Genomic DNA, 13,047 nt, shown 5'->3' with positions numbered 1-13,047 from the left:
GAGACTATAGACAATTCGGTTTTTAATTCAACTGTTAAACTAATAAAGTTCATCTTCAAGGTATGTGACTGCTATGTGAAATTTCAAATGCCTAGCCTATGCATTGTATTAGGTCTGAGCACTAAGTTAAGCTAACGTGTGCTTCTAACTTAGCCACAAAAGGCTGATACATTGCCAGCCTACAATGTAGGCTGGCTACATTGTGCACATAAATCATGACAGACAGATTTTAATATGATAAATAAATGGTTTGGTTTGTTTTGACAAGCAGCGTGTCAGGTTGAGTGCCGTGGCTGAGTTGAGAGGTGGGGCTATGTCGTCATAAAAAAAAACGGCTTCGCACCTACATGCGTCTACACGGTGAAAGTTAGCTGGCGGTTTCAAAAATTCCCACTTCGGAAGCCGGTTTCAGTCTCCTAAACTGCCGGCGTCGTGTACACGCAAGGCGTAACCGTTAACAAAAACCGGCATCGTGTAAACGGCCCCTAAGTCATGTCAGGTCAGTGGCTTAGCGATCACTGAGTATGAGGTCCACCGTGTTTTTAAGTTTCCGGCATCCAGACGGTGCTTCCTCATACAGGGGTCATTAATAGCCTAATGCATCACACTGGGCTTATTTATCAGCTTCTCTGTGCTTCAGTGCAAATATACCATTTGCATCTTAATGTGTTTCTCACTCAATTACCACTGGGCTTTACTGTTTTGAATAGCTGTAAATATGCAAGAATATTCACTTTTCAATCCCCAGGTGCGACAGGCCTAGTGTTGCCAGGTTTTATCAGAGATTTACAGTTTCAGTGACAAACAAATGTGTTACAGGAGCTCTGGCATCATGTATACTGTGAATAATTTTGTTTGTTTTGAAAGCTGTGATTATTTGCTGAGATGTGATTAACATGGCTTTGAATTCCTTGAGGTTATACAACACGGCGTTTTAGAGAGAAGTGTGAAGGTTTTTCAGTATAATTCACTGTCATCTTGGCAAAGGAAACAGATAGCTAGTGTGTGTGTGTGTGTGTGTGTGTGTGTGTGTTTATATGTCTCAGTAGGGGACAGTCTTCACGTCTGCCACAGAGGGGACGACAAAGACCAAAGTGAGGTGTGTGTGTGTGTGTGCGTGCGTGTGTGCGTGGCACACCCTGGAGTTATGGAGAGTCTAATTTAATGAAGAAAGAAAAGAGCTTATTCTTTTAGAATCTTCTTGCCTCAAATTCTTATCTCCTCCTCCAATCTCTTATCTCCCAGGTAACACTTCTTGCGTCGAGGTGAGAGATGGAAACATGCTCAATAAACAAATGAGCCTTTCTGCTCTGAGCCGCCGTCTTCACGAGGGTGCCGCGGATTATCCCTGACCGACACGAGATTGTGATTCACAGCGGCTTTCCATGCAGATTTAGGGGCTTTACCCAGAATGGGATTGGGAACGTCTGCCCACCCCCCAGCCACACTTCCTGGTAGCTCCCGAGGGTGTTGCTGATGAAAGACGCTAACAGAGCAGCCGTTTCTAAACTTATTAAGTTGACGGGCAGAGGTCACAAGAGCTATTCTTTTTCATGTAGGCTAGTGCTACTAGGCAGGCTTCAAGTTTTCTTCACTTGTTTTCTTTTGGATTAATGGGCTTGTCACAGACATATATTTAGTTTGACTATACTCTACTATATTGTTAATGCATTTCCTCACTGAGAGGGAGTGCAAATGTTTACTTTGCCATGTATAAAATAACACAACACTGAAAGGTGCCACCGGGAGTTTGAGTATTTGTTTCTTCTGACTGTGACCATTATCAAACAAATAAAATCAATGGCAAAAAAACAAAAACACAGCAACCTTGAATAGTTGTAATCCCAATGTGTGTTCTCACACTGTTTGGTGAAAAGCCAATAAGCAAATCAATTCTGAATGCTGTATCAGTATTCAGGCCAAGCATTTGAAACTGTGGCTGGCTGGCTGTTGTTTGTTTGTCTGTCTGCAGTTTCCTGATCTTACCCACAGGCTCTACACAGAACTCAACTCATAAAACACAAAAAGCACACAGGATAATTATGTTCCAGTCACTTGACAGCACACAAATACTGAACATGCATTTTAACACTGATGTCCACTCCAACACACCTATAACATTAGAAGTATACATTTCTAATTAATGTCAATGACCAGTTGCCATAAAACATTTTTTTATCCTTCAACTTACCCTTCAAAACTCGTGAAACAAAGTGCTGACCCTGATTGTGTAACTGCCTATAATAGCTTACCTGGTCTTATCTGGTACTGTATTTTGTATTTAATTTTGAAAAATATTTCTGCTCTGCAGTTTAACTTATTCAGCAACCAGGACATCTCTAAAGAAGCCCAACAACTTCACTGTGTGTATACCATAATACACACTTGCACCCATTGCACATTCCACCGCAGTATGTGTGTGTGTGTTTGTGTGTGAATGAGAGAGAGAGAGTATGTAAGAGAGAGAGAGAGAGAGAAAGTGCATATCTACAATGTCCAACCACCATTCTGCCTTTTCACTTAAAGGATCAGGTTTTTACGCAGTCTCTCCAGACCTCCCTTCTCCTGCGGTTCCATCAGACCATTTCTCTCTCTCCTCTTTCATGTCGATCATTCAGCTCTCCTCCTAATGGCTCCCCCTCCAGCCAAACTTCCGCAGAGAGCCGTCTGTCCTCTCTGCCCTAGCAGGGAGAGACGCATTTGGATTCACGAAGCAAGTCGAAGCGAGAGACTGTCAGTACAAAAAGAGGCCCTGCCATGAAATATAGAATAGCTGCTGCCTTCCATGATGACTCGCATGCATGGCAAACAATACAACGTGAGGAGAGAGCCTTTCACTCACAGAAGACAGAGAAGCACTCAAAGCCCATCAAACCCCATGTGACCTTGACCATCAACTGGACAGTTCTGGACTTAAATATAGTGCAGAGTACCTGGAGGCTACATCTTCTATGCTGAAAGATGCTATATGGTCCATTCTACGCCCAGAAATTATTTATCTCTCCAAACCATGTTCTTGTTCATCTGTGGATGACATATGGAGGACAGCAAATGAGTTTGCAAAGGAAACCACTGAGCTGTGACCACAGCGGCCACCGCCCACCACACACACACACACACACACACACACTCGCTACACACACACTACACACACACTACACACACACTAAACACACACACACACACACACAGTCACCTCACACACCACTACACACACACACACCACTACACACAAACACTACACACACACACACTACACACACACACAGATACTGTACACACACACACACACACACACACACACTCGCTACACACACACCACACACACACACACACCACTACACAAACACACTAAACACACACACACACACACACACACACACACACAGTCACTACACATACCACTACACACACACACACTACACACACACACACACACACACACACACACACACACACACACACACACACACACATTACACACACACACTAAACACACACACACAGACACTACACACACACGCACACACACACACCACACACACACACACACTCTCTCCATGAGAGGAGTCCCTCTGGGGCCTTCCGTTAGCTCAGAAGAGGCTTAACCTCCTGATGACAGCCAAATGACAGCAGCCTTCTGGGATCACTCGTGCCTGGCTCACAGTGACCAGCATTAGTATTTGAAAAAGGGTAAAGGCGTTATCCATGCATACGTCCTCAGACCTATCTCCCTCCCATGGATAGGTATACAAAGACAGAGTCTCTGCTCTCTTTCTGGGCTTGATTCAGCGCCAAGCCTGTCGAGATGTGGAAATATGTAGCCACACACACACACACACACTCGCACCAAGCCTGTCGAGATGTGGTAATATGCAGCCTGTGCATGACTGAAGCTCCCTTAAGGTGGTGAGCAAGTGCCAGAATCCATCCATTTAGTTTTCAAAGTAGCTCTCGTTATTGTAACAGAAGAAGCAACACACACACACACACGCACGCACACACACAGACAGACCACACACGCGCGCGCACGCACCGTGCACACAGACCACACACATACACAGACACATACAAACACACAAACAAACACACACACACACACACCTGCCACAACTTCAAGACATCTCATTTCACACATCACACACACACACACACACACACACACAAATGCTCATTCATTGGTATACAGTACACAAACAAAATGCAAATATGATCATAAATCCTAAACATGTTATGTGGAAATGAGTCTACACAGTTAGAATGTAGCTGATGACCTTCAACTAATGTGAGCATCTTCACCTTGTTTATGACACTCATACGATGCACACTGACAGAGATGCTGCTTAGCTGTGTAATGTATTGCCCTTGTTATCCCTGTTAGCCACTGAATCACTGAATTATTCAAATTAAACATGACTGAAATTAAACAAATGCATCAGCACAAATTGGATTGTGAGACAAATCTTTTACACGCAATGAAATAAATCCATGATGAATAATATCCTTGGATTATAAGGAAAATTACAGAGCGTGATGGAGTATTCATACACACCATTGCACCGGGAATTCTCTTTACATTCCAAAACAGCAATCATTGAAAGGGATCCATTATTTACAGTGCTGTATGAAACACATGTGGTAACAACTACAAACTTGGTGTAATCGGTATTGTGCATCGATGGAGGGTGCTAGTCAAGGGGAAAATAGGTTTCTCTGTACGGGCAACCAATCATTCTTTTAGCAGAAATAGGGTTGAAATATTGGGAGAAATTGTTCCCACGTAAAAGAACTGAGACACTGAGACAAATACACTGTCAAGTTGTGCAATAGTGTAATTATTTGTTCAAGACAGCCAAAATAAGATTACATGTAGAGTAACTAGATGTACCGCAGAGCGGTACAAAATATGACTGCCGCCCAGTCCAGCACATTTTTTCCACAAAAATAAATCACGCTGAAAGGCCTATATGATTCTAACTGTCTCACTAAATTGCATTATCCACACTCAATTCTTACTGGTATCTGCTAGACAACAAGTACCAAAACATGATTAGTTCATAGATTTCACATGTAAAATTCATTTTATACAACCCCACCTCCATCTTGCCTGTTCATAATTCTGAGAAATTCTTGAATTGTGTGCATGTGTGCATGTACATGTTTATGTTATGTGTGTGTGTGTGTGTGTGTGTGTGTGTGTGTGTGTGTGTGTGTGTGTGTGTGCGCGTGCTTGTGTGTGTGCCTGCGTATGTGCCTGTGCATGCATGCGTACATATGTGTACCGTGTGAGTATGTGTCATACGTATGATTACTGTGAATGTATGTGTGTGTGTGTGTATCTGTTTGTGCACATGTGTGCACATGAAATGGGTTAACATGACCCCAGGAGGCAAACATACGGAAAAAATGGTCATCCTAGGCCCTACAGTTCTCAAGATATTCACAGAGAACTGTGTCTGCCCTACCCTCCTTTCGGGGGGTCCAGTCCAGTGGGGGGGCTAAAGATCAAAACGAAAAACGACGGTTCCATGCTATCCATGTGGGGTTACATGTACATGCCCACCAAGTTTCGTGTACCCCGGTCTTTCAGTGTCCCGGGAATCCTTGACGGAAATTTGGGCATGCGAAAAAGAAAAGAAAAAAAAAATCTGACTAAACCTATATGACTGCCGCTTCGCTGCGCGGCGGTCATAATAATGGCTTCTTGTAGCTGTTACTGCAATGAATCATGCCTGTTTATGTAGACAATCATATTTACATCTAAAGCAACCACTGATATATCAGGAAAATAAGAAAGTGCCAAGTGTCTGCTTGAATTCATTGACTTTCTGTAATAAATGTTTTATACACCCAACTAACTCTGAATAAGATTCATTAGTCAACAGTATGTGGTTGCTATCTTTTCTTCCCAGTATGAAGGCATTTATTTTAGATAAAAGGCATTTATTTTTTATTTTTCTCAGGCCACTCTAAAAATGTTTCACTGAAATAAAAAATGCTCTTGCAAAAAAAAAAAATCCTTCAAATGTATTATGCTCCTGTCTAGTGGGTGGGTCTAAGGGAATTTGCAATCTGAGGACCAGGTTAGATGGAGAATGGATTAGTAATTTGCAATAGGAGTAGGACATTGGAGCTGGTCAAGCAACAAGCTGATCAAGAATGTATGAGAGAAAGAGAGAGAGAGAGAATGACAGCAAGTTGAACCATGTTTCAAATACACACATTCCCTTCCAAGATGAAAAATAAAACTAAAGAATCTGTCATTAATCACCTCATTTCATCCCTATCCAAAGAGCAGTTGTCCTTCTATTAGCAACCCCCCCCCCCCCCCAAAAAAAAGAAACACTTAATGCCCAATTACTTTTTAGCACATTTTGACTAAACTGATGCTTGAACAATCCAAGGGCTACTGTATTTTACACTTTGAGGCTGTTGAACTGAAGTGTGTGAGCCACATTTGCCCCCACCCCAGAACATGAATAAGCTTAAGACATGCAGCAGCACATATTATCACCCTCTAAAGGGCCAGCTTTGTGGTGTTCTGTCAGAGAGCGGAAATAAATGAAAGCCACCACTTCCCCAGGATTGGCTCTATATGTCTTCCCCGCGTGCCTCCTAGTGACAAACAATGAATCACAACACCCTCTTCACACTCCCTGTGGGTTCCAGCGGAGCGCTAATATGCATTGGACACCGACTGCGGCTTAATGGTCTGAAACGGAAGTGTCTTTGCGCAAAACGCAAGTCACTTTGTGGGCGGATCTTGGGCGCTGATGCTATTTTACCGGCGGGATATTTGACTGTTGCCAGGCGCAAATCTAAAATGGGGTGGTCTGAAGTAGCTACATTAATCATGGGTGTGGTTTGGGCGTAACGTGCAATAAACCAATCAGGGCGTCATCTCACATTCCCTTTAACAACAGGCACGCTTGTTCCATAGCTGATTGCTATTACGGTGGCTTATTTGCCAGGCGCAGCCAGGAGCGTTCACAGTGCTATAATTTTACTGTTCAGTTAGGAACTGTCAGCTATTGATTTTTCCTCTTGACAAAATGTAATACAGAATTGTCACAAAGACATACTTTCCGATGTTTTGGGATCACTCTCACTGAATCACGAGATTATGAATGCATGGTGATATTTTTGCTATGTACAATGTAATCTAACATTACCTCTCTATAGACAATGCATATCTTCTGTCAGTTAATCTCTTCTCTCCCGTGCTGCCGCTGGGGCATTTGTGTTAAATGGCATCGGCATGCAATTCAACATCACGTCTCCTTAAGTCATCTAATATTTCCTAATTTATGTCATCAACACATCCGTGATTCGTGAAAATGTGTACACTAGATTTCACATCTTAATGGACACCACACTGATTACCCTCGAGTGGTAATATTTTTCTTTGAAATTATGTATGGTTTACCGAAATGGGAACTATGTTGTACAGATGAGTGGAGCAAAGTGTGCGTTGCGCAGCACAGGCGGCCTGTGAGAAACAGTTTCCAAGTTGACCTAACTTTCAACTCTGCACAGTATATCCCATTAACTGCATGACAGTAGGCTATTTACAATATTTTCTGTTAAGTAGAGTTTGTAAACACTTTATCATCAACTTAATGCACGCACAACATTCGTTTGAGCAGGAGAGAGAATGAATGGGTGCAGCAACTACAGAAATTGTAGCCATACTTGCTGCTTTCTTGTACTATTTGCTGGTTAACAGCTCATAAAAGCTGATTTAAGCTAATTCACTAACTCAAGACTTTAAGGCCATCATGGATATAAAATGTTTTTTGAAAATAACGAAAGGATGGAGGGAACATAAAGCTTGGAGTTATTTCAGATGGGCTACAACAAGGTAGGCAAAATTCTGGTGCTTAAAACCTTAGCGCAGCTGAAATAATGCTTAGGCTGATGTTAAAGCGCACGCGATGTTTAAAGCCATACATAACGGTAAATTGGAATAAAACTAAAGGTAACTTTGACCTTTATAGGGCTGTATAAAGTTGTCCAAATTAATAGGTCATAATTAGGCGTTGTTGTAAATATATTGCATGTAGATGTTGTAGGCTACTAATTTTTTAGGTCACCAATGCACGAACAAAATGGACAAATATTATCACGGGGGTGTCTGTAGATTGGTGTGCAACACATTCATTCACGCAGGCCCTCAAAATAGCATCTGCATTAGCGCCACAGACTTTAGACCAGGGAGTTCCTGGTCTGTGGCGGAATTGTTTTCTGAAACTGCAAAATATCAACAGTGAACGTTTGCGCCGGAACACGCCCCGTTTTTTCGCTGAACCGCCCCGGTGGGCGCAATCGAATTCCCTAATTTACAGGAACGTACCTGTGGAGGGAAAATTCCAATATGCGCTGACTGCAAAATAGGAAAGACAAAAGCGCGAGTATACAAAGTCAATTGCGCTGGGACGCACGATAGAGCCCTTAGTGTTTTCAGTGTTAAAAGAAGAGTGTAGTCCCGCGTGTATTGGATGTATTATAACAAGCGCCGGGGTGTGGGGCTTGGCATGGCATTATCCAAGTGCAGTTTAGGAGATAAATGGCATCTCCTGCCCTGGTCCATATGTATGCATTGTCTCCCTGTGGAGGAGGGTGACATGCTGTGAAATACTGTACGATGGGCCAAGGCTGCGGCTGCTGCTGCTTTACTGCTTTTAATGGAAGACAGTGCAGTGAAGCATATGCGCTACCTGTATGTCATCAGGCACTTGCACACGAGCATGTGCGCTGGTGTGGCATCAAATATGCGCAGTTTAGGAGATGGATGATACCTTGTACCCTGGTACACATGCATATGTTTCTCCTCTGGTGTACAGCCATGATCAGCTAGATGCATTTAAGAAAGGCTGCACTCTTAGAATATGTTGAAAACAAAACGACTTGCGCTGGTGTTGACACATCTCTGTGTCCAGATAGGGACAACACAGTTTGTGTTGTTTCATATTTTTTTTATTTGTTACACAATACAATATTGCACAGTTTAAAAAGCATCTTAAATGATACACAATAGCAAAATATGAGATGTGTGAAAATATTCAGTGATGGAAATGACAAGTAGTTTACTATCTTAAATTGTACTCATTAAAGGCTATGTGTGTGTGTGTGTGTGTGTGTTTGTGTGTAGGTATGGGTGTATGTATGTATGATGAACATACTGTAGGAGTGATTTTAATCTTCAACGTAACATATATTATTTGTGAATATAAATAAACATAGGAGGTATATATATATATATATATATATATATATATATATAAAAATACTTAACGTTGATCATGTAAAAGATTCATTTAACTGAAAGATGGGGGTAGGGACCTACAAGCTTTTGCTTCCCTCTACTCCTTTTTTTGAACAAAATGTGACTTTTCATTTTTATTTTTGTTGTCTATGTCTATGTTGATTCTTAAATATTTTATTTGTTAATGTCTACATGTTCAAGAAAATAAATGTACCAAATCCAAATCCAAATATATGTTGAAAATAACACAACTTGCGTTGAAAAGAACCCAACTTTTGTTTTTTAACGCATCTCTGTGTCCAGATAGGTACAACACATTTGTTTTAAGAGTGTGCTGATTTAGTGTTTTCAATGAAGCACAGGGCAGCAGCATAAATCAGTACATTGCTTGTATTTTCTCTAGCCCACAGGGTGAGTGTATGACAGCAGGCACCATGGCACCGTGCTGTGCAGTTTAGGAGATGGATGGTGCCACGTGGCCCGGTCCGTATGGACGTGGGGTCTCCCTGTGGCGTCCTCTGATCTCAGAGCAGGAAGTCGTGAGGAAGACGGCTTCCTGTCCCATCAGCCTCCTGTGCCGGTGATTCACGTGAGCTCATTCTCAACGCTGAGGATCCAGATCAGCCCCGAGCGTCTCCCTCCCTCCATCCCAGGAGGCCAAACACAGGAGCTAATGAGAGGGAGGATGGAGGCGCATGTTTACACAGGCCAGCACAGCTCCTCAGAGTGGGAGAGGGGCCTCTGATATGCAGAGATGTTGCCACGGGGAGGAAGCAGCCAAGGATGTGTTTATGTTTATGTTATGTGTTTTTTTTCCCCCCCCTGCTTTTTTCATTACAGTGTCAAAGGTCTTTGCTGTGGGTTGCTGCTTTGCACATCAGCTAGTTTGTCAGTTTACTCACTGGGTTGACAGCAGATGCATCTCCACTGCTCTGTCCGTCTGGCAAATCCCCTTGAAAGGTTATCCTAACTCTCTGATCTCTCGTACTCGCCTCATCTCTAGGATATTGCCATGGCAAGAGGGTTTTCAACAGAGCCATGCTGCTGCAAGTGTGCTAAGATTAAATGATTTCACAAACAAATCAACAAAAGCAATCATACTCACTTGGGTCACCAAGTACAAAAAAACAGAAGGAGGTTCAGTTTTGACAGAAGTGGAAAGAGACAAGCAAACAAACAGACAGACAAACAAACAAACAAACAAATAAACAAATAAATACATAAATAAATAAAGGCTTTCACTGGTGTAGCACTAAAACTAAACTGCAAATCCAAATGATGACTTTGTGCTCTTTGGTGCATGCCCATGTGGAGTTTTAGGCAAGTGATGCTTCTCTGGTTGGCAGCGTCTGTAATTCATTGTGACACTTGGTTGCTCATCAAGCCCCCCCCCCCCCCCCTTATAAGCGAGATTACATTTTTGCTTCACTTCATATGGAAGCAAATCACAGCCGCGCTAAACCAAAGTGAGACGGACCGATCACAGCAATACCAAAAGACACATCACCAGGGACATTTTAATCACATAGCTGAAGTACCCCCTTAACACACACACACACACACACACACACACCCCTTCATCCCTTGATTGGTCATTTCACGCTGTCTGGATGCGAACATCCTGTTGCTCTTAGCAACGGATCATATCAGGGCACTAGCGGCAGAGAGTATGTCCTAACGACGGAGGCCATCTTGGATTAATATTTCATTTGTGAGCGTATGCTTCAAAGCGGAAAGACATATTAGAGGCAGGTCCCCTGAGTTCTCCTCTCAAAGCTATTCATCCCCCCACATGCAGGCACTCACCCTGGGGGAGCCACATGCACCTCACTACACCCCCCCCCCCCTCCATCCCTCCTCTTGCAGTAGCAGCTGTGGGAAGCTAACAGGTAGCCAGCACCTCACTGATCAACTCCAATCCTGCTCAGTATGATACCTCCCTTTCACCTGTAATGTTTTTTTTATGTATTTGAAATGTACATAGCATATGTTTTGCAATGAATTACATGTCTTTATTTTGGTCATCATGTCGTTGTCATTTAAAAATGTACACAGTTCTGACTGTCTTTTTGAAGACTCTGGTGGTAAGGAGGTCTGAGGTGTACAGAGTCTGGTGTGATGTTTCAGATCTGTTTGAGAGGAATAATAATAGAGTCGTCGCCCCAGTTTTAGAGCCACTGCAGGCTGTTGGTTTACTGCGTTTGCTCTGGGGAATGGAGTTTGAGAATTGTGATCATGCCACAGGCTCCATGCTCCACCACCCTGCATACACACACCCTACATATACACACCTGCATACACACACCCTGCATACACACACCCTGTATATACACCCCCTGTATATACACACCCTACACACACCCTACAAACACACACCTGCATACACACACCCTGCATACACACACCCTGTATATACACACCCTACACACACCCTGCATACACACACCCTACATATACACACCTGCAGACACACACACACACACCCTGTATATACACACCCTGCATACACACACCCTACATATACACACCTGCATACATACACACACACACACACACACACACACCCTGCATACACACACCCTGTATATACACACCCTACATATACACACCAGCATACACACACGCACCCTGCATACACACACACCCTGTACACACACACACCCTGCTGCTGGTGAAGTCAGACCTGACTGCTGATGACCCCCTCAGGCCCCAGACTGGACACTGCGCTCGAGGGAACCAGAGGGAGTACAGGTGTTGTTTAAAACATAACCAGCTGACAGGATTTGAGGAGTGAGGGAGAATAAAACAGGGAAAGGAGGATAGAGAGAGAGGGAGAGAGAGAGAGAGAGATTCAAAGTGCTGACAGACAGAGAAAACACTGAAGAATTGGATGGATGAACGGATGAAACAAGAATGGATGAAGTAACGATACATTGAGGCAGCAACAAGAGAGAGAAAAGGGCTAAGAAAAGAGAGAGGAAGAACAGAGAGGGGTAGTAGAGAAAGGAAGAGATAAAGAAAGCAGTGTGGAGGCAGAGAGAGAGAGAGCAAGTGGATGTCCACTCTAGAGTGTAGTCTAGGAGTAGATGGGACTCCCCAGTGGCTGGGAAGACTCGGAGATTAATCCAGCCTGACGACAGTGTCTTAGCACTCCCACGAGAGAGAGAGAGAGAGAGAGAGAGAGAGAGAGAGAGAGAGAGAGAGAGAGAGGGAGAGAGATACAGCTCCATTAGCCTCCTGTGCCGGTGATTCACGTGAGCTCATTCTCAACGCTGAGGATCCAGATCAGCCCCGAAGTCTCAAGATACAGAGAGTGATAGAGAGAGAGAGAGAGAGAGAGAGATACAGAGAGTGATAGAGAGAGAGAGGAGCCTCAGAAAATGCTTGTTCACAGTCCAGATTTGGAGACGTTATTTAAGCAGAGACAAAGACTTCAGTATCCAATGCAGTTAAGGCGAATTGCACCTTTTTCATTTGAAACAATACTGTAGTGCCCTTCTTTCAAAGTAGACTTGTGTATCAATGTAGTGCATCACCCAGTGTTCATGTAATCACAAATCATGTAATGTTGTAACTAGTTATAAACACAAAATCTTTCATTTTAAAAATGTAAAACGCTTTAGTTTAAAGTTTCATTTTCATTTAAAAAAGTACTTTAATTCAAATCAGACAGTCTAGGTATCTTTTCCTAAACACTCCAAAAGGGAGAGAAAGTAGAAGTGTTAAGTGGAAAATGAGATGAAACATCACATGAAAAAACAAGTGCAGTGTGAGAATACGAA

The 13,047-nt window shown here is 43.0% G+C and overlaps 1 long non-coding RNA gene across 1 annotated transcript; it reads left to right on the top strand.

Annotated features, from left to right (window-relative positions):
* The first annotated feature begins 232 nt into the window (after nucleotides 1-232).
* On the top strand, nucleotides 233-11,459 carry LOC121712093. Its single transcript, XR_006032509.1, has 3 exons — nucleotides 233-411; nucleotides 2,477-2,479; nucleotides 11,449-11,459. It is a non-coding gene; the product is annotated as an uncharacterized LOC121712093 (long non-coding RNA).
* The last annotated feature ends 1,588 nt before the right edge of the window (nucleotides 11,460-13,047 follow it).

This window comes from Alosa sapidissima, chromosome 6 (assembly GCF_018492685.1).
Source record: "Alosa sapidissima isolate fAloSap1 chromosome 6, fAloSap1.pri, whole genome shotgun sequence".
NCBI lineage: Eukaryota > Metazoa > Chordata > Actinopteri > Clupeiformes > Clupeidae > Alosa > Alosa sapidissima.
This window is presented reverse-complemented; position numbering and strand designations above follow the sequence as displayed.